The sequence below is a fragment of the Schistocerca serialis genome, chromosome 11 (assembly GCF_023864345.2).
Source record: "Schistocerca serialis cubense isolate TAMUIC-IGC-003099 chromosome 11, iqSchSeri2.2, whole genome shotgun sequence".
NCBI classification, from domain to species: Eukaryota; Metazoa; Arthropoda; class Insecta; order Orthoptera; family Acrididae; genus Schistocerca; species Schistocerca serialis.
In genome coordinates this window covers 155,858,465-155,878,257 of record NC_064648.1, presented here as the reverse complement: position 1 = coordinate 155,878,257, position 19,793 = coordinate 155,858,465, and the positions used below count along the sequence as shown (strand labels likewise).

The following is a 19,793-nucleotide window of genomic DNA, read 5'->3' as shown; positions in this document are numbered from 1 at the left end:
GCTTGCTTTCAGCACCCGCCCCAAATGCAAAACGAGAAGTCACATGGAACAGTTTAGAAGCACTGCGTAGCATATCCACTTAAGCAATTTAAGTCAAAAACGGAGACTGGAAAATTATTTGTAAGGTAAAGTTGGTACACAAATGCAGTCAAGTGACAGATCATACATGGAGTAACCCACATTCACTAACATACCCAATAAAATTCCATTCTGGGGCATTAGTACAGGAGAAGAATTACTTCTGTGAACAGGAGGCTGTACATTCAATCCAATATGCATGATGTATTATGTAAATTTTGTTTTATTACTGACGTGGCAGTAAATCAAATTCTTCACTTGGAATGATGTGTTACAACTTGACATGATAAATTACACATATGATGGAGATCCCCTCCCATGAACCATGGACCTTGCCGCTGGTGGGGAGGCTTGCATGCCTCAGCGATACAGATAGCCGTACCGTAGGTACAACCACAACGGAGGGGTATCTGTTGAGAGGCCAGACAAATGTGTGGTTCCTGAAGGGGGGCAGCAGCCTTTTCAGTAGTTACAAGGGCAACAGTCTGGATGATTGACTGATCTGGCCTTGTAACAATAACCAAAACGGCCTTACTGTGCTGGTACTGTGAACGGCTGAAAGCAAGGGGAAACTACGGCCGTAATTTTTCCCGAGGGCATGCAGCTTTACTGTATGATTAAATGATGATGGCGTCCTCTTGGGTAAAAAATTCCGAGGGTAAAACAGTCCCCCATTCGGATCTCTGGGCGGGGACTACTCAAGAGGATGTCGTTATCAGGAGAAAGAAAACTAGCGCTCTACGGATCGGACCGTGGAATGTCAGATCCCTTAATTGGGCAGGTAGGTTAGAAAATTTAAAAAGGGAAATGGATAGGTTGAAGTTAGATATAGTGGGAATTAGTGAAGTTCGGTGGCAGGAGGAACAAGACTTCTTGTCAGGTGACTACAGGGTTATAAACACAAAGTCAAATAGGGGTAATGCAGGAGTTGGCTTAATAATTAATAGGAAAATAGGAACGCGGGTAAGCTACTACAAACAGCATAGTGAACGCATTATTGTGGCCAAGATAGATACGAAGCCCACACCTACTACAGTAGTACAAGTTTATATGCCAACTAGCTCTGCAGATGACGAAGAAATTGAAGACATGTATGATGAAATAAAATAAATTATTCAGATAGTGAAGGGAGACGAAAATTTAATAGTCATGGGTCACTGGAATTCGAGTGTAGGAAAAGGGAGAGAAGGAAACGTAGTAAGTGAATATGGATTGGGGCTAAGAAATGAAAGAGGAAGCCGCCTGGTAGAATTTTGCACAGAGCACAACATAATCATAACTAACACTTGGTTAAAGAATCATGATAGAAGGTTGTATACATGGAAGAACCCTGGAGATACTAAAAGGTATCAGATAGATTATATAATGGTAAGACAGAGATTTAAGAACCAGGTTTTAAATTGTAAGACATTTCCAGGGGCAGATGTGGACTCTGACCACAATCTACTGGTTATGACCTGTAGATTAAAACTGAAGAAACTGCAAAAAGGTGGGAATTTAAGGAGATGGGACCTGGATAAACTAAAAGAACCAGAGGTTGTACAGAGTTTCAGGGAGAGCATAAGGGAACAATTGACAGGAATGGGGGAAAGAAATACAGTAGAAGAAGAATGGGTAGCTTTGAGGGATGAAGTAGTGAAGGCAACAGAGGATCAAGTAGGTAAAAAGACGAGGGCTAGTAGAAATCCTTGGGTAACAGAAGAAATATTGAATCTAATTGATGAAAGGAGAAAATATAAAAATGCAGTAAATGAAGCAGGCAAAAAGGAATACAAACATCTCAAAAATGAGATCGACAGGAAGTGCAAAATGGTTAAGCAGGGATGGCTATAGGACAAATGTAAGGATGTAGAGGCTTATCTCACTAGGGGTAAGATAGATACTGCCTACAGGAAAATTAAAGAGACCTTTGGATATAAGAGAACCACTTGTATGAACATCAAAAGCTCAGATGGAAACCCAGTTCTAAGCAAAGAAGGGAAAGCAGAAAGGTGGAAGGAGTATATAGAGGGTCTATACAAGGGCGATGTACTTGAGGACAATATTATGGAAATGGTAGAGGATGTAGATGAAGATGAAATGGGAGATACGATACTGCGTGAAGAGTTTGACAGAGCACTGAAAGATCTCAGTAGAAACAAGGCCCCCGGAGTAGACTACATTCCATTGGAACTACTGACAGCCTTGGGAGAGCCAGTCCTGACAAAACTCTACCATCTTGTGAGCAAGATGTATGAAACAGGTGAAATACCCTCAGACTTCAAGAAGAATATAATAATTCCAATCCCAAAGAAAGCAGGTGTTGACAGATGTGAGAATTACTGAACAATCAGTTTAATAAGCCACAGCTGCAAAATACTAACACGAATTCTTTACAGACGAATGGAAAAACTAGTAGAAGCCGACCTCGGGGAAGATCAGTTTGGATTCCGTAGAAATACTGGAACACTTGAGGCAATACTGACCTTACGAATTATCTTAGAAGGAAGATTAAGGAAAGGCAAACCTACATTTCTAGCATTTGTAGACTTAGAGAAAGCTTTTGGCAATGTTGACTGGAATACTCTCTTTCAAATTCTAAAGGTGGCAGGGGTAAAATACAGGGAGCAAAAGGCTATTTACAATTTGTACAGAAACCAGATGGCAGTTATAAGAGTCGAGGGACATGAAAGGGAAGCAGTGGTTGAGAAGGGAGTAAGACAGGGTTGTAGCCTCTCCCCGATGTTATTCAATCTGTATATTGGGCAAGCAGTAAAGGAAACAAAAGAAAAATTCGGAGTAGGTATTAAAATCCATGGAGAAGAAATAAAAACTTTGAGGTCCGCCGATGACATTGTAATTCTGTCAGAGACAGCAAAGGACTTGGAAGAGCAGTTGAATGGAATGGATGGTGTCTTGAAGGGAGGATATGAGATGAACATCAACAAAAGCAAAACGAAGATAATGGAATGTAGTCGAATTAAGTCGGGTGATGCTGAGGGTATTAGATTAGGAAATGAGACACTTAAAGTAGTAAAGGAGTTTTGCTATTTGGGGAGCAAAATAACTGATGATGGTCGAAGTAGAGAGGATATAAAATGTAGAATGGCAATGGCAAGGAAAGCGTTTCTGAAGAAGAGAAATTTGTTAACATCGAGTATAGATTTAAGTGTCAGGAAGTCATTTCTGAAAGTATTTGTATGGAGTGTAGCCGTGTATGGAAGTGAAACATGGACAGTAAATAGTTTGGACAAGAAGAGAATAGAAGCTTTCGAAATGTGGTGCTACAGAAGAATGCTGAAGATTAGATGGGTAGATCACATAACTAATGAGGAGGTACTGAATAGGATTGGGGAGAAGAGGAGTTTGTGGCACAACTTGACCAGAAGAAGGGATCGGTTGGTAGGACATGTCCTGAGGCATCAAGGGATCACCAATTTAGTATTGGATGGCAGCGTGGAGGGTAAAAATCGTAGAGGGAGACCAAGAAATGAATACACTAAGCAGATTCAGAAGGATGTAGGTTGCAGTAGGTACTGGGAGATGAAGAAGCTTGCACAGGATAGAGTAGCATGGAGAGCTGCATCAAACCAGTCTCAGGACCGAAGACCACAACAACAACAACAACAACAACAACAACAACATGATGGAGATGTATTGAGGGGTATTTGCACAAGGTATGTTGCATATATTTCAACAGCTTTGCTCCAGTGGTGACACCAGTTGCTATCACATTAGCAAAGTGAAGGACTGTCAGACTTGGCTAGCACTTGAATTGGTGACTGTATGTGCCTGCCAAGTGCTGTGGGGTGCACATTTACACATCTGATGATGGCAACATAAATTTGCTGAAACAAGTCATCAAAAATAAAATTGTTGTTAGCCATCTTGGGTGTCAAAATTTTTATTTCTGTATTTCATTTTGGTACAGATTGCCCCCATACTTGAGTGATGTCAAGTATACACAAAAGTAGTTCTCCTATTTTCATAATACACATAGCTGCTGCCAAAGTTTCAAATTGTTGACAAATATAATCATAACAATCACTTGTTTTGAGAATAGTGTGCCAAAACATGTCTGATTATGCTGTACTGCAAGAAAGCACCACAAAACACTGGAATAATTACACAGGTTTGGACAGACAGCGAAGTGCCAAAGAGGCCAGTAATACCAAGACAATGGCTGTTACTTGGCTCAAGATACAACCTGGTCAGAAGGTTGAGGTACCTCAGATTTGTGTACAAGATATAATGAATATGCTTAGTATTATATCATTACTTTTTTGCTGTTCATCTATCACGGTAATAGCCTCCAGTTCATACACAACAGTTTCTACAAATGAATAATACTAACAGATAAAAGGTAACACAAAAGGAGAGAGAGTCAATGTTAAATTGTGCTCTGTAAGTGGCTTTTTGTTTGTTTTAGTGAGTATGTATCATCCATGGTGTTATACTTATACATCCACTTGAAACTATTTAATCTATACATCTGGTTAAATATATTTTCTATTGATTAATCAACCTGTTTACAATTAGTCATCACAATGGTTAATAATATTAATTGCTTGGAATAGATTTACATTGTGTTGTGGATGCCACATACAACAAATCATTCTTTAACAAGAAATCACAATAAAATGGACTCCTATCTGAAATCACCAGTCACCATGTTAATGGAAAATTTTGTATCGCACACATTTTCGTACTGTGTGTTTAAAAAATACACCTATCTATGGCCTACATGTGAAATTTCTTATGCGCCACCTTCCAGATAGGCCATGTTATACAGTGTAGGTGCATACTGAACCCATGTTAGAGGTGGCTAAAAAACCTCATGCTTTCATAATTACTTTTCACTGAGAGAAACACAATCACAATTACATATACAACACTACAAGGTATTACCAGCACAGAGGAAGTTAGTGTGTTCCAGGTGTTACATTGTTCAGGCTGGAGTGAAACATTTTGAATCCAGGCAGGAAGTTGGTGAACAATTTCCTGGGTTCTACAGCACAGGCGAGCCACAAGATGACCCGACTTTTCGTGTTATTTTGCTATCACCTGTGGAATATTCAATCCTTCCTCACATAAGGGGAAACAAGAGTGTATTAATGCATGAAGCACCTAGGTTTCGAGTCAGTTTTTATTTCAAGAGCCAGGAAGATTTATTTGGCATCTTCAAGTTCCTTCAACATCACTGCTACTCATGGTCATTTCCAGAATGATGGGGTGTATTTGACTTCTGAGAGTGTATAATCCAAATCTCATAGGAAGGAAGTGCAATTCTTTATGTAACACATTTGTGATTGATGTTCCTGAGAATAAAAATTGATATCTAGGTTTAATGTAGCACTGTCTCTACCATCTCTGATCTATGCCCACAGTGTTTAGTATTACCCCTGCCTAATACAGCACCTTTGGTGCTCTATCACAACAACAATTAATTCTTCATTGCTTCTCAGGCATTTGATGAGCTAGCTGAACAACAAATAAAAGGTTGTAGAATGTTGTTGTGGCTGAAAGATCAATGCATAAATGCTCCATTGACTCAAAATAAGTCTGTTTTCCATAGATGACCAACATCAGAAGTGTTGTGAAGCTGAACACAGGGTGCCTACTGTGGACTGAAACATTTAATTCTACAGTAGGATAACTGCTCCTGCAGTTTGGGGGAGTGTAACTCACAACATTCATAGTCCAGAGTGCTGTAAGTAAATTCTAAAACCTTCATATAGTAAAATATTGTCCAGTTTGCTGTGTGTGCTATTCACATCAGTGACTTCCTTTTGCATTGAAGTTGTGAAAAAGTCCCCAACAGAAGCCTACAAGTGTAAGTAACCATGATAAGCTTTTAGTTGGATTAAATGAAGATATCAAGCTACAACAGATGCTACTTACATTTACAAGACATGGTTCTACTCACTACCTAAAGCATTCAGCAGCCTGACTTCTTGAGATGCTGGAATGCCAATACATATTACTGATGTTGATACCTCTTGCAAAGATCATTTTGGCATGGTAATCAAAACAGTTTACCATTTTTGTTATTCTTATTTTTTCTCAATTATATGCCAACTCCTTTCTACCAGCCATCATCCAATTCTTGTTGCAAGTTTCCAGAACTGACAAGAAACCATACATTTATTTAGTTTATTATGTAGTGACACACTATGTTAAGTGTACAGTTACTGAGGTCCAGACTGGTGTGATATTAAGTGCATAATTAAAAAAGCAACCACAATCTCCACAACAATATTTCATTTTCCTCCAAATTCTTTGACTACTTCATGCCCCTCTTTCCACATGAACTACTGACCTTGTCAAAGAGAGTGGCTTGCATGCCTCAATGAAACACACAGCCACAATGTATGTCCAGCTGCAATGGAAGAATATCTGGGGACAGCACAAGCAACCTTTCCAGTAGTTGGAGGAACTGTAGTTTGGGTGACTGAATAATATGGCCTTGTACTATTAGCTTACATGACCTTGCTATGTTGTTACTATGAATGGCTACAAGCAAGGGGGAAACTACAGTCATTACCTGAGGATATGCACCTCTGCTGTATGGTTTGTGACGATGACAACCTGTCAGGTGAAATATTTCTGAAGAGTAAAAAAGTGTCCCACTCAAGTCTTTGGGCAGGAACCAATCTGTAGGTTATAGTCAACAGGAAGGAAGGAGGGAGGGGGGGGGGAGAAGGGAAAGAAAACAAATAAGGCAACAGTTCAGTGTGTGCAATGACAAATACCTTAACCGAGCATATAGGTTTGTCATCAATACAGAAATGGATGGTTTGAAGTTAGATATGATGGGAATTAGTGAAGTGCAGTGGGAGAAAGCACAGAATGTCTGGTCACATGAGCACAGGGTTATCAACACAAACTGAAATAGGGGTGACCACTACTAAATAGGAATATAGGAATGTGAAACTCTTCTGAACAGTGTAGTGAATGCAGTATCAATGCCAAGATATACACAAAGCCAAAATCATCCCAAACAGTACAAGTATGTATACCTACCAGCTCTGCACATGGAGAGATTGGAAGGATGTATCAAATTCTAACTTGATAAAATTTTGAAGTAGTATAAAGAACGGCACCTTGCTTTAAATATTCTGATGTAAGGTAGTGCAGTTCATGAAAAGAAAAAGCTTAGTATCCTATGACTACAACAAAGAGTCAACTGATATAAATACCTTCAATACAAAATACATTGGCTCAGTCATAGGTAAAACAGATGGCAGACTAGTTAATTACTAAGATACTGGGGAGCCAGATGATCATTACAAAATGCTTGTGTGCCCCATCGTATAATACTGCTCAGGTGTGTTGGACACTGAATTTGCACTTCATGGTAATTTGCAGAGAATGGACATGGACTTAGACTTAGATGTAGCAGTTACACTGGCGTGCAAGAATTTACTAGTTGAACAATGGGTTAATATGCACCAAAATGCACACTAAATGAAAAAATTATTTCCTATAAATGTTTCTGAAAAATTATAAATTCAGTCTTCCTTCATAACTGGTCAGGGGAAATTACAATTCACACCATGTGAAGGAGCAGCTGACATCTGGGATTAAAATATCTTGTGCTATAAAGATACATCTTTAGCCAATACAGAGAATAAGCACTAGTAAAGATTTAATGGGGCACTAGAATCAGTGTAGCAAACTACTACTTTGTGTATGCACAAAAACTTGTCTTCTGAATTAGGTGAATCCCCCTCACACAAGGTTCTTGAATACCAGGATTTATTTACCCCTTGTCCTTGCTTCGTTCAGTTTTATGTTTTTTATGGGAAGAGAAGACTAGAAATGTAGTTTCACAAAAGTTTCATTTTCCATCCGCATCATCTGCCTCACAACTCTCATCCTGTAATTTCTCTCTAGTTATGGCAAAAGAATTGTTGCTTACAATTCTGTAATAAAAATATATTTCTCCAATGATCTTAGCATAACTAGTCTGTAGAAACTAGAGTTTCATGGTCACATAAAACACAGGGCATTGTTTTCCTACTGAATTACTGAAGGATGCTGCATCTCAAATAATTCTTTGGCAGGTTTTTCAGGGAGTTCAGGTTTCCATTGTTAGTCCTAACCAAAAAAAAAAAAAAATAACATTACAGTTCCTAAACACTATCAATTACCATTGAAGTCTTTATGATCTTGCAGAATGTGTCTCCAACTGCTTTACAAAAAGTAAGATATTTCTTGTTGGTGTCCTGTACACTGGCAGTACTATAAGCTCGTGTGTTTCCTGCTCCACCTTTGTGGCACAGCATTCAATGAGCTATTCAATGGTAGATTCATCAAACTGTGGGAGCTGGGACTTCGCTCCCATTTTTTCATCCATCATCACTCACCCTCTTGTTTTACTGGTTGTACAGTAGGATGACATAGGCTTGTAACCCTCAAGCTCAAACTGTTGAATATCAGGGATTTTCATGTGAAGTTCTAGTAAACACAACTGTTGTCATTCCATCTGCACATTTATTTTCCTCTGCTGATATTAGAAGTTCACTCTTTTTATTAAGGAACACTACCACATAATAGCCGTTCTACGGAATGTATTATCGACAATAATGCCCTGCAATATTGTCGCTTATTAAGAACACACATGAACCTCACTTATCCATCCCTAATTAATCTGGATTTCTGGGTAAACAGATTCATTTTTGTTCCCTCTTCCTTTTTTAATTCGAGAAATCACTAGTCCCACGCTTCCAGCTCCTGTTAGTACAGCCCGTGTGGATCTGTTCCCTACAGTGGTAAAAAGCTGTACCACTATTGTTCTTTTCTTTCCATACTTTGAGTGTGTGCAAGTGAAATGGCTTCAAAGCAAAGGAAAGGAAAGTGATCTTTCTGATGAACAAAAAGTTGGCAGAACCAAACAAAATACACTCCTGGAAATTGAAATAAGAACACCGTGAATTCATTGTCCTAGGAAGGGGAAACTTTATTGACACATTCCTGGGGTCAGATGCATCACATGATCACACTGACAGAACCACAGGCACATAGACACAGGCAACAGAGCATGCACAATGTCGGCACTAGTACAGTGTATATCCACCTTTCGCAGCAATGCAGGCTGCTATTCTCCCATGGAGACAATCGTAGAGATGCTGGATGTAGTCCTGTGGAACGGCTTGCCATGCCATTTCCACCTGGCGCCTCAGTTGGACCAGCGTTCGTGCTGGACGTGCAGACCGCGTGAGACGACGCTTCATCCAGTCCCAAACATGCCCAATGGGGGACAGATCCGGAGATCTTGCTGGCCAGGGTAGTTGACTTACACCTTCTAGAGCACGTTGGGTGGCACGGGATACATGCGGACGTGCATTGTCCTGTTGGAACAGCAAGTTCCCTTGCCAGTCTAGGAATGGTAGAACGATGGGTTCGATGACGGTTTGGATGTACCGTGCACTATTCAGTGTCCCCTCGACGATCACCAGTGGTGTACGGCCAGTGTAGGAGATCGCTCCCCACACCATGATGCCGGGTGTTGGCCCTGTGTGCCTCGGTCGTATGCAGTCCTGATTGTGGCGCTCACCTGCATGGCGCCAAACACGCATACGACCATCATTGGCACCAAGGCAGGAGCGACTCTCATCGCTGAAGACGACACGTCTCCATTCGTCCCTCCATTCACGCCTGTCGCGACACCACTGGAGGCGGGCTGCACGATGTTGGGGCGTGAGTGGGAGACGGCCTAACGGTGTGCGGGACCGTAGCCCAGCTTCATGGAGACGGTTGCGAATGGTCCTCGCCGATACCCCAGGAGCAACAGTGTCCCTAATTTGCTGGGAAGTGGCGGTGCGGTCCCCTACGGCACTGCGTAGGATCCTATGGTCTTGGCGTGCATCCGTGCGTCGCTGCGGTCCGGTCCCAAGTCTGCAACAAAATGTCACCTTGCCTTCAAAATGTAGTATCACCTTTGTTTAGAGATCTGGCTTCTGTTTGTAAACACAGAGAGAGCTCTATTGATTTGTATTGTAACACAAACACTTTTTACTTCCTAGAAGTGTTTTGGCTATAGCTGTACTGTTGTTATAATTGTCTTCATAAATGTGATGCCACATGCCAAGGTGAGGAGAAAGTACAGAGACACTAGTGTATTTAAGCTTTTTTTTTCTTTCTCCAGTGTATATTTCTAGATTGGAAATATAACCATTTACACTTTCGCAAATCATACAAACAAACAAACCTTGTAAGTTTTCCAGGATTTTATGTCTGTAAATGAAGCCACCCTCTCCATGGTAACTTTGCTTCATCAAGAGAAAGCTCCTGTTCAGATTTGTATATTGTCTGAAATTTATCTAGGAGGTGCTTTAGCACAGGTTCAATTTTGTGGAGTCCTGTTTTCCTGAACACTCTGTAACGTATTGTCACTAAAATGCCACGATTTCCACACCTGCTCAAATCCATTTCAGCTCATTAGCATGCCAAAAATCGGTCTCTCTATTAGAGGATCTGTTGACCAACAGTCCATCAAATATTTTATTTTATTTGTCCCATCAAGACAATCATTCCCACATTTTTTTTCCATTCAACAGCAATGATATTCATAAATCTGGGAGATTCTTTATAATGGTTTTTGTTTTGTGTCATTATGTCGACAACTGATCGAACAATTAATCCCCTAGAAATAATTATGCTCTCTTTATGGTCCTATTGATCTCAGTGGGATGGGTTTTTACACCTAGATTTCCTCCAAATGCTTGTAAAATAATGATATTGTCCTCCTTCAACCAACTTTCACTGTCAGAAGCTTCATCATCTAAGTCGTTCACAATTATCTCACTTTGGTTCATTATAGCCATGTTTAATTCTTCACTTCCACTTCCACTACGAGTACCAGCACCATCATCTGAATCACTTGGAACATCACAACAGTTGTCCACAAACAGTTCAGTAAGAATCTCGCTTCCTGTCCAGCTGTTTTCGCAGCACACCGCAGAAGGCAACAAGTACAATACTATTCCACGGTAGTGATTTTTGGCTGTGAAATAAAAGCTAATAGTAAGTTCATACTGTTGTTTACTGCACTGAACCCTCCAGTGCATCTATAGCCTTTTGTTAAATTAAAATAGTTACTGGCATGAGCAACAGATCTCAAAATACAAGCACAGCCCAAAAAATATAAATGCAAGTGATTTGTCCGCAACACTTGGATGTGGAAACACACAAATTTATGTGAACCATATAAAATTTTCTTAGCAGTAAGCTACCAATGGTGATCCTAACTTTACAGTTGTCCAAGGCTGGTTGGAAAAATGGAGAGCTCATCATGGGATACCACACCCTTCAGTGACTGGTGAAAGTCTTCTGGGTTATATAGCAACCCTAGAAAACCTTTTTAAAAAATTCTTTGAAGAAGTTATTTCCTCCAAAAACACAACACCTGACCAAATTCATATTGCACGAGAATCTGGGCTTTTTTTAATTGAATGCTACCTAGTAAGACATGATTTACATGAAATGTCAGCTGGAAACCGCTACTACATTATGCTGCTCTCAATTAAGTTTGAAACAAAAAAACTGACACACTATTTCACTAAATAAACTTAAGTAGACTACAGTAACTATAGAGCTTCTTGTTAGTGCCCAAATACAAGGGTGGTGTTGTTTATATTAAGAGTTTTTTGCATTTAACAGGACATTTCCAGATTATACAGATTTTCAGTGGGACCAGATGTAATCCAGATTAATTTCTTGTGTGATGACCAATTTTGCATGTTCATTTCAAATTTCAAGCACTTTCACATGGAGTACATGAAAATTTACACTGCTCAAAAAATTCTGAAGTTAATTATAAAAACTTACCTTCTACTATTGGATTCATATCTTGTTGAGGTTGCCACCTGAAATAAGTCGCAAAATTACTAGTAATCAAAAAGTAATGTAACAGTAAGTAAATAACATTCTATAAACAACCACTAACATCGGATTGTTCCAAATGGTGCTGTTTGTAATGCTTGCAAATAGCATTACACAAGGTATGCAACAGAAATGGAGCAAGCTGTTGAAACCAATAATGTAAGTAAGAATTAACACTTCATTTCAACCCTCATTTTAATGCTGTGTTCAGCTGTAAAAGCCAGTGGTTGTGTTGTAGCCACATTTCCTACTTGATACTTCTAAAAGAAAAGTGACCAAAAGAATATATCATCTATCACACATGCATGCCTCACATGAAAGTTTTCTTTTTTTTTCCTCAATTATAAAACTGTATTTCACTCCAAGGCGAATACAGCATCCCAGCTGATGGATTGGGGTTTGGTAAACAGGGGAGTTGGTGTTTCTTCTAAACGCAACAAAAAAAATTCAAACACAAAATGAAGTACAGACTTGGAATGATTAACACACAAGCATTAAAAAATGTTGATAACTGAAGCTACTAGGGGGCAGTTTATTACAAACTGAAATGTTTCGTGACAAAATATCAGATTTTCAGATAAGGAAATACCACATTCAGATAGTTGTAGACTGTTCAATGGGAAAACAGGAAAGAAAATCATGAAATCTATGCCACACCCAGGCACTGCATTTAGAAACGCTCACTCTCTTCACAAATCAATGTGTAAATGGGAGGCACACAAACTTTAATGTACATACACCTACAAATAACATGAACAATTCTAACAAAGTAAAACCACACACACACACACACACACACACACACACACACACACACACACACACACACACACAGAGAGAGAGAGAGAGAGAGAGAGAGAGAGAGAGAGAGAGAGAGAGAGAGCAAAAAGTGCACCATCACATGAATTTTATAGAAACTGTTAATTTTATAGCCATATAGATGAGGACTCCTATACTATTACACATACTCAACATGTGAACATCAAGATATTTTCAGATAGATTACATGGTAGTAACAGAAAAATTCCAAAACATTTCAGACTATAAGAGTCAGAAATGGACCAATGTAGAAACTAGCACTACCCCAATACTAAAATTACAATTTCTGGCCAGAACATGTGAAAACATAATCCGAAAAGATTTGAATATTTGGTCCATTAAATTTTAAAAGATAAAATACTGTATTAATGTGGAGCCTGAAAATAATAATTCACGAAATTGGGAAGAAGTAAGAGGAGCTGAAATGATTCCAGTGATAATGATGATAATAATAATAATAATAATAATAATAATAATAATAATAATAATAATAGTAGTAATAAACCCCGTGGAGGCCCGGGAAAAGAATAGGCCTCCGGTATGTTCTGCCAGTCGTAAAATGCGACAAAAAGAACAAACCACTAATAGGGCTAACCCCCCTTTTAGTGTGATTACTTGGTTCAGGACAGAACTAAAGAAGCCTCGGACAAGCGCTGTCATGGTCGGGGACGACGCTTGAACCCTATGCCCGCCCACAATGGTAACAACACTGCTAGCCAACTGGAAAATGATTTAAATCCAAATAGAGGTGTTTTGCAGGATATGCTTCCTGCAACCACCCTAGAAGGAAAACGAAGACAGAGGATGAGATGGTCAGATGAAGTTAATCGACACCTCATGTTCTGTTATTACCAAGCAACAAACCTAGGAACCAACACAACTGGATACAGATCACAAGTATACACAACATTTATTACCAGATACCCGGAATTGAAATTTTTAACAGAACAACGACTAGCTGATCAGATCCGTGTAATAATAAAAAATAACAGGATACCCCAGTCAGAATTAGAAAACATCAAACAACAAGTACAAGAAATACTGGAACAAAATAATGTGCAATCAGAAGAAGAAGAAAATACAGTAATGGACTCAAACATCCCAGAGAAAACAAACAAAGACCAACACGCATCAATTAAACAATCAGAGGAAAACGAAATCTTAAGACAGCCACCAGAACAAGCACAAATAGAACACGAAGAGACACACGTGTTAGATATAGAAGAGAAATTTCAGCTGACATATATAGAATACAAAGACACAAATACAGACATCAGACCATTCTTGCATAGACCGCCAAATAACCCACAAGTCGAAACAACAATAAAAACTATCAACACAATCATACACAACAAAATAAATGAAAATACAACTATGGAAGAGTTACAACTACTGGTTTATATAGGAGCACTCACTACACTAAATATACACACTAGGCAGAGATCAGAACAAACCAACACACAGAAGAAACCCACAAAACCAGCATGGCAACACAGGCTACAGATCAGAATAGAAAAACTGAGAAAAGACATCGGACAGCTAACACAATTTATAAGAAATGAAATATCAGACAAAAAACGAAAAAGGTTAGGTAAAATCTTACAACAAGAAGCAATAGAGCAATTAGATGAAAAGAAGCAGAAATTACAAGCATTGGCCAAACGACTTAGAAGATACAAAAAAAGTGAAAATAGAAGGAAACAAAACCAAACATTCAACACAAACCAAAAGAGATTTTACCAAACAATAGATAACACACACATTAAAACAGACAATCCACCAAACATAACAGACATGGAACACTTCTGGAGCAACATATGGTCAAACCCGGTACAACATAACAGGCATGCACGGTGGATACAAGCAGAAACAGACACATACAAGATGATACCACAAATGCCTGAAGTGATAATTTTGCAACATGAAGTCACCCGAGTAATTAATTCTACACACAATTGGAAATCCCCTGGAAATGATAAAATAGCAAATTACTGGCTAAAGAAGTTCACCTCAACACATTCACATCTAACTAAATTATTTAACAGTTACATTGCAGACCCATACACATTCCCTGATACACTTGCACGTGGAATAACCTATCTGAAACCTAAAGATCAAGCAGACACAGCAAACCCAGCTAAATATCGCCCCATAACATGCCTACCAACAATCTACAAAATATTAACTTCAGTCATTAAACAGAAATTAATGACACATACAACACAGAACAAAATTATAAATGAAGAACAAAAAGGCTGCTGCAAAGGAGCACGAGGATGTAAAGAGCAACTGATAATAGATACAGAGGTGACATATCAAGCTAAAACTAAACAAAGGTCGCTACACTACGCATACATTGATTACCAAAAAGCCTTTGATAGTGTACCCCACTCATGGTTACTACAGATATTGGAAATATACAAAGTAGATCCTAAATTGATACAGTTCCTAAACATAGTAATGAAAAACTGGAAAACCACACTCAATATTCAAACAAATTCAGATAACATCACATCACAGCCAATACAGATTAAGCGTGGAATATACCAAGGAGACTCATTAAGTCCTTTCTGGTTCTGTCTTGCTCTGAACCCACTATCCAACATGCTAAATAATACAAATTATGGATATAAACATAATGGAAGGAAACATTCCACGTGGGAAAAATTATATATAAAAAACAAAGATGAGGTGACTTACCGAACAAAAGCGCTGGCAGGTCGATAGACACACAAACAAACACAAACATCCACACAAAATTCAAGCTTTCGCAACAAACTGTTGCCTCATCAGGAAAGAGGGAAGGAGAGGGGAAGACGAAAGGAAGTGGGTTTTAAGGGAGAGGGTAAGGAGTCATTCCAATCCCGGGAGCGGAAAGACTTACCTTAGGGGGAAAAAAGGACAGGTATACACTCGCACACACGCACATATCCATCCACACATACAGACACAAGCAGACATATTTCATATGTCTGCTTGTGTCTGTATGTGTGGATGGATATGTGCGTGTGTGCGAGTGTATACCTGTCCTTTTTTCCCCCTAAGGTAAGTCTTTCCGCTCCCGGGATTGGAATGACTCCTTACCCTCTCCCTTAAAACCCACTTCCTTTCGTCTTCCCCTCTCCTTCCCTCTTTCCTGATGAGGCAACAGTTTGTTGCGAAAGCTTGAATTTTGTGTGGATGTTTGTGTTTGTTTGTGTGTCTATCGACCTGCCAGCGCTTTTGTTCGGTAAGTCACCTCATCTTTGTTTTTTATATAAAATTATGGATATAATATTACTGGAACATACCCACACAAAATCACACATTTGCTATATATGGATGATCTAAAACTACTGGCAGCAACCAATCAACAACTCAACCAATTACTAAAGATAACAGAAGTATTCAGCAATGATATAAATATGGCTTTTGGAACAGACAAATGTAAGAAAAATTGCATAGTCAAGGGAAAACACACTAAACAAGAAGGTTACATATTGAATAACCACAGTGACTCCATAGAAGCGATGGAAAAAACAGATGCCTATAAATATCTAGGATACAGACAAAAAATAGGAATAGATAATACAAATATTAAAGAAGAACTAAAAGAAAAATATAGACAAAGGCTAACAAAAATACTGAAAACAGAATTGACAGCAAGAAACAAGACAAAAGCTATAAATACTTATGCTATACCAATATTGACCTACTCATTTGGAGTAGTGAAATGGAGTAACACAGACCTAGAAGCACTCAATACACTTACACGTTCACAATGCCACAAATATAGAATACATCACATACATTCAGCAACAGAAAGATTCACATTAAGCAGAAAGGAAGGAGGACGGGGATTCATCGACATAAAAAACCTACATTATGGACAGGTAGATAATTTAAGAAAATTCTTTCTAGAACGAGCAGAAACTAGCAAAATACACAAAGCAATCACCCACATAAATACATCGGCTACACCACTGCAATTTCATAACCACCTTTACAACCCTTTAGATCATGTAACATCAGCAGATACGAAGAAAGTAAATTGGAAAAAGAAAACACTTCATGGCAAGCACCCGTATCATCTAACACAGCCACACATCGATCAAGACGCATCCAACACATGGCTAAGAAAAGGCAATATATACAGTGAGACGGAAGGATTCATGATTGCAATACAGGATCAAACAATAAACACCAGATATTACAGCAAGCATATTATTAAAGATCCCAATACCACAACAGATAAATGCAGACTTTGCAAACAACAAATAGAAACAGTAGATCACATAACAAGCGGATGTACAATACTAGCAAATACAGAATACCCCAGAAGACACGATAATGTAGCAAAAATAATACATCAACAACTCGTCATACAACATGAACTAATAAAACAACATGTTCCCACATACAAGTATGCACCACAAAATGTACTGGAGAATGATGAATACAAATTATACTGGAACAGAACCATTATAACAGATAAAACACCACCACATAACAAACCTGACATCATACTCACCAATAAAAAGAAGAAATTAACACAACTAATCGAAATATCCATACCCAATACAACAAATATACAAAAGAAAACAGGAGAAAAAATTGAAAAATACATCCAACTGGCTGAGGAAGTCAAGGACATGTGGCATCAGAATAAAGTTGACATCATACCAATCATACTATCAACCACAGGAGTCATACCACACAATATCCACCATTACATCAATACAATACAGCTACATCCAAATTTATATATACAATTACAGAAATCCGTAATTATTGATACATGTTCAATTACCCGAAAGTTCCTAAATGCAATATAACATATACCGTACAGTTAAAAGGAAGTGACGCTTGATCAAGGTCCGCGTCACGTCCCATTTTTAACCGGACTTAACGTCTGAGAAAGTAAAGAAATAGTAATAATAATGAAACACCAGTTGTCGAGAATGGAGTGTGACCAAGCCGCTAAATTATGGCTACAGGCCTGGTAAAATGTTATACTTGAAAATACTGAAGCATATAGCAACATCAAAAGGGAAACAAACAAAATTAACTAAAATGCTAAGAGAGATAGTATGAGAAATGGCAATTGCATTTGATTGATCAGTACTTCAAAGAAAAGAGGTTGAATCTTTCATCAATTATTTAACAAGAAATTAGCAAAATCTCAGCCAAGGGCTCTACATTCTAGGAATGAAGCAGATAACATTGCTGTGAACAACACAGAACTGCAAAATTTTGCCAAATATTTTTATAACTTACTAAACTCTGAGGAATTAAAAGACATACTAGAATTTAGCACACCTAAAGTAATCCAAGAAACACCCCATATTCCAAATTAAAAATTTTTAGTTTCACAAAGAAATTTAAAGCACTAGGAGGAAATAGAGTAACAGTAAAATTTCTAAAATACAAGAGGCACCACAGAGGGTTTATGTGAGGATGGCCATTTGTACATGAAAATAATAATCTGAAGATACTAATGCAATAAAGAATGAAAAGAGATCAACAATACTGATGTCTAGTCGCAAATCTTAAAAAGGCTTATGACTGCTAAAATACCAATATTATTCAAAATTAATAAGATTTTGAAATACCTGAGAAAACTCAAGAGCTGTTCAAAGAAACACTAACAGTCACAAAATCTACAGTAAAATTCATAGAAGAAATTCCACACTAAGTTGAGCTTAGGCTAGGCATTAGATGAGGTGATGGACTACATTCATGTTCATGTGTGCACTCGAAAAGTGATCAGTGAATACAAAATGTATTTGTCAGACCAAATACAAAAATTTGAATACCACTTGGTTGGAAAATGGATGATCTCAAAGGCAACTATTTAATTTTTGTATATCATTCAGCAATTTTTGTAGCGTAGAAAAAGGGGAAAAAATGACAAGATGGCAAAATCCAAATTGTGCACTAAGTATGGGAATATCAAAAGAATACAAATTTGACTATCAAGGAGAAGTCACCTAGCCAAATGGGGCACAAAAAGAAGCCATCAGAGCAAAATTATGAAAGATGGACATTGCATTTCACTTAATACTAAATGTTTAAAATAAAATATTCATTCTCTATAACTGTAGAAGACAACACTACAAAGCTGTTATTTGGCCAGAATGCGCATACGCATCAGAAACACTAATTTTAGGAGCAATAAAAAAATAATTAAGAAATCAGAAAAAGAAAGGTATTGGCAAATATAACAACAGTATAAACATTGAAATTACGAGGTAACATTATACAATCATACAGAAAGAATTTCAGACAAAATTAGGAAAAGACGACTAACGTACTATGTGCACATTCAAGGAATGAGTCCTACTATACTGACAAGAAAAATTGTAAAGGATCTCCAAAAATTTGAAACAAAAACCCAGAGGGTTTAGGGAAGTATGCAAAGACCTAGAAACATAGCAACACGTTGAAGACAGAATGAAGTATACAAAAAAAGAGGTGCACTTAATACAGAGCCCTAGGGACCACCATTCTCCTGGGTCTGTGGAGCACTGAGAACAGAGTCAAACCCAAACTCTTAACGACTGGTGGGAGAGGAACTGGTAAATAAAAATCGGGAGGGGGCGCTGAAGACCACATTCATGGAATGTGAGATATATGTGTGAGTGTGAAACTGTCATACACCTTATAATGATAAAAAAAACTGCAACAAGACTGCAGTGCTGAGAAAAGGCCCACTGAACTACAGTTTCCAATCCAAGCAGATGATCTATCTGAGACCATCTGTCCCAAAAGCTGCACTGGTGGAGAGATGAGAGGTCCACAGATTCAAGGACCTAACTGAGCCCTTCAAGTAACTTGCAGGGGACACTGGTCAGACTGATGGGCCAATAACTACCAATGGACAATGGATCCTTGCCAGGCTTAAGGACAGGAACCACAATACTCTTTCCATTGAGAGGGGAAAATGCCCTCTAGTCAAATACTGTTAACACCTAGGGAAGATACTATCATCATGGAGGATTGAGCTGCTGAAGCAATTGGTTATGGAAGAAGAGAGGGCTATTAGAATTTCC

At 38.4% G+C, this 19,793-nt stretch overlaps 1 long non-coding RNA gene across 1 annotated transcript in view; it reads right to left on the bottom strand.

Moving 5' to 3' along the window:
- The window catches only part of LOC126426956 (uncharacterized), a 30,318-nt gene that overhangs the window by 5,232 nt on the left and 5,293 nt on the right, over positions 1-19,793 (bottom strand). Inside the window, exon 2 of the long non-coding RNA XR_007576467.1 lies at positions 11,890-11,927. This is a non-coding gene — a long non-coding RNA (uncharacterized LOC126426956). The remainder of the gene's footprint in view (positions 1-11,889; positions 11,928-19,793) is intronic.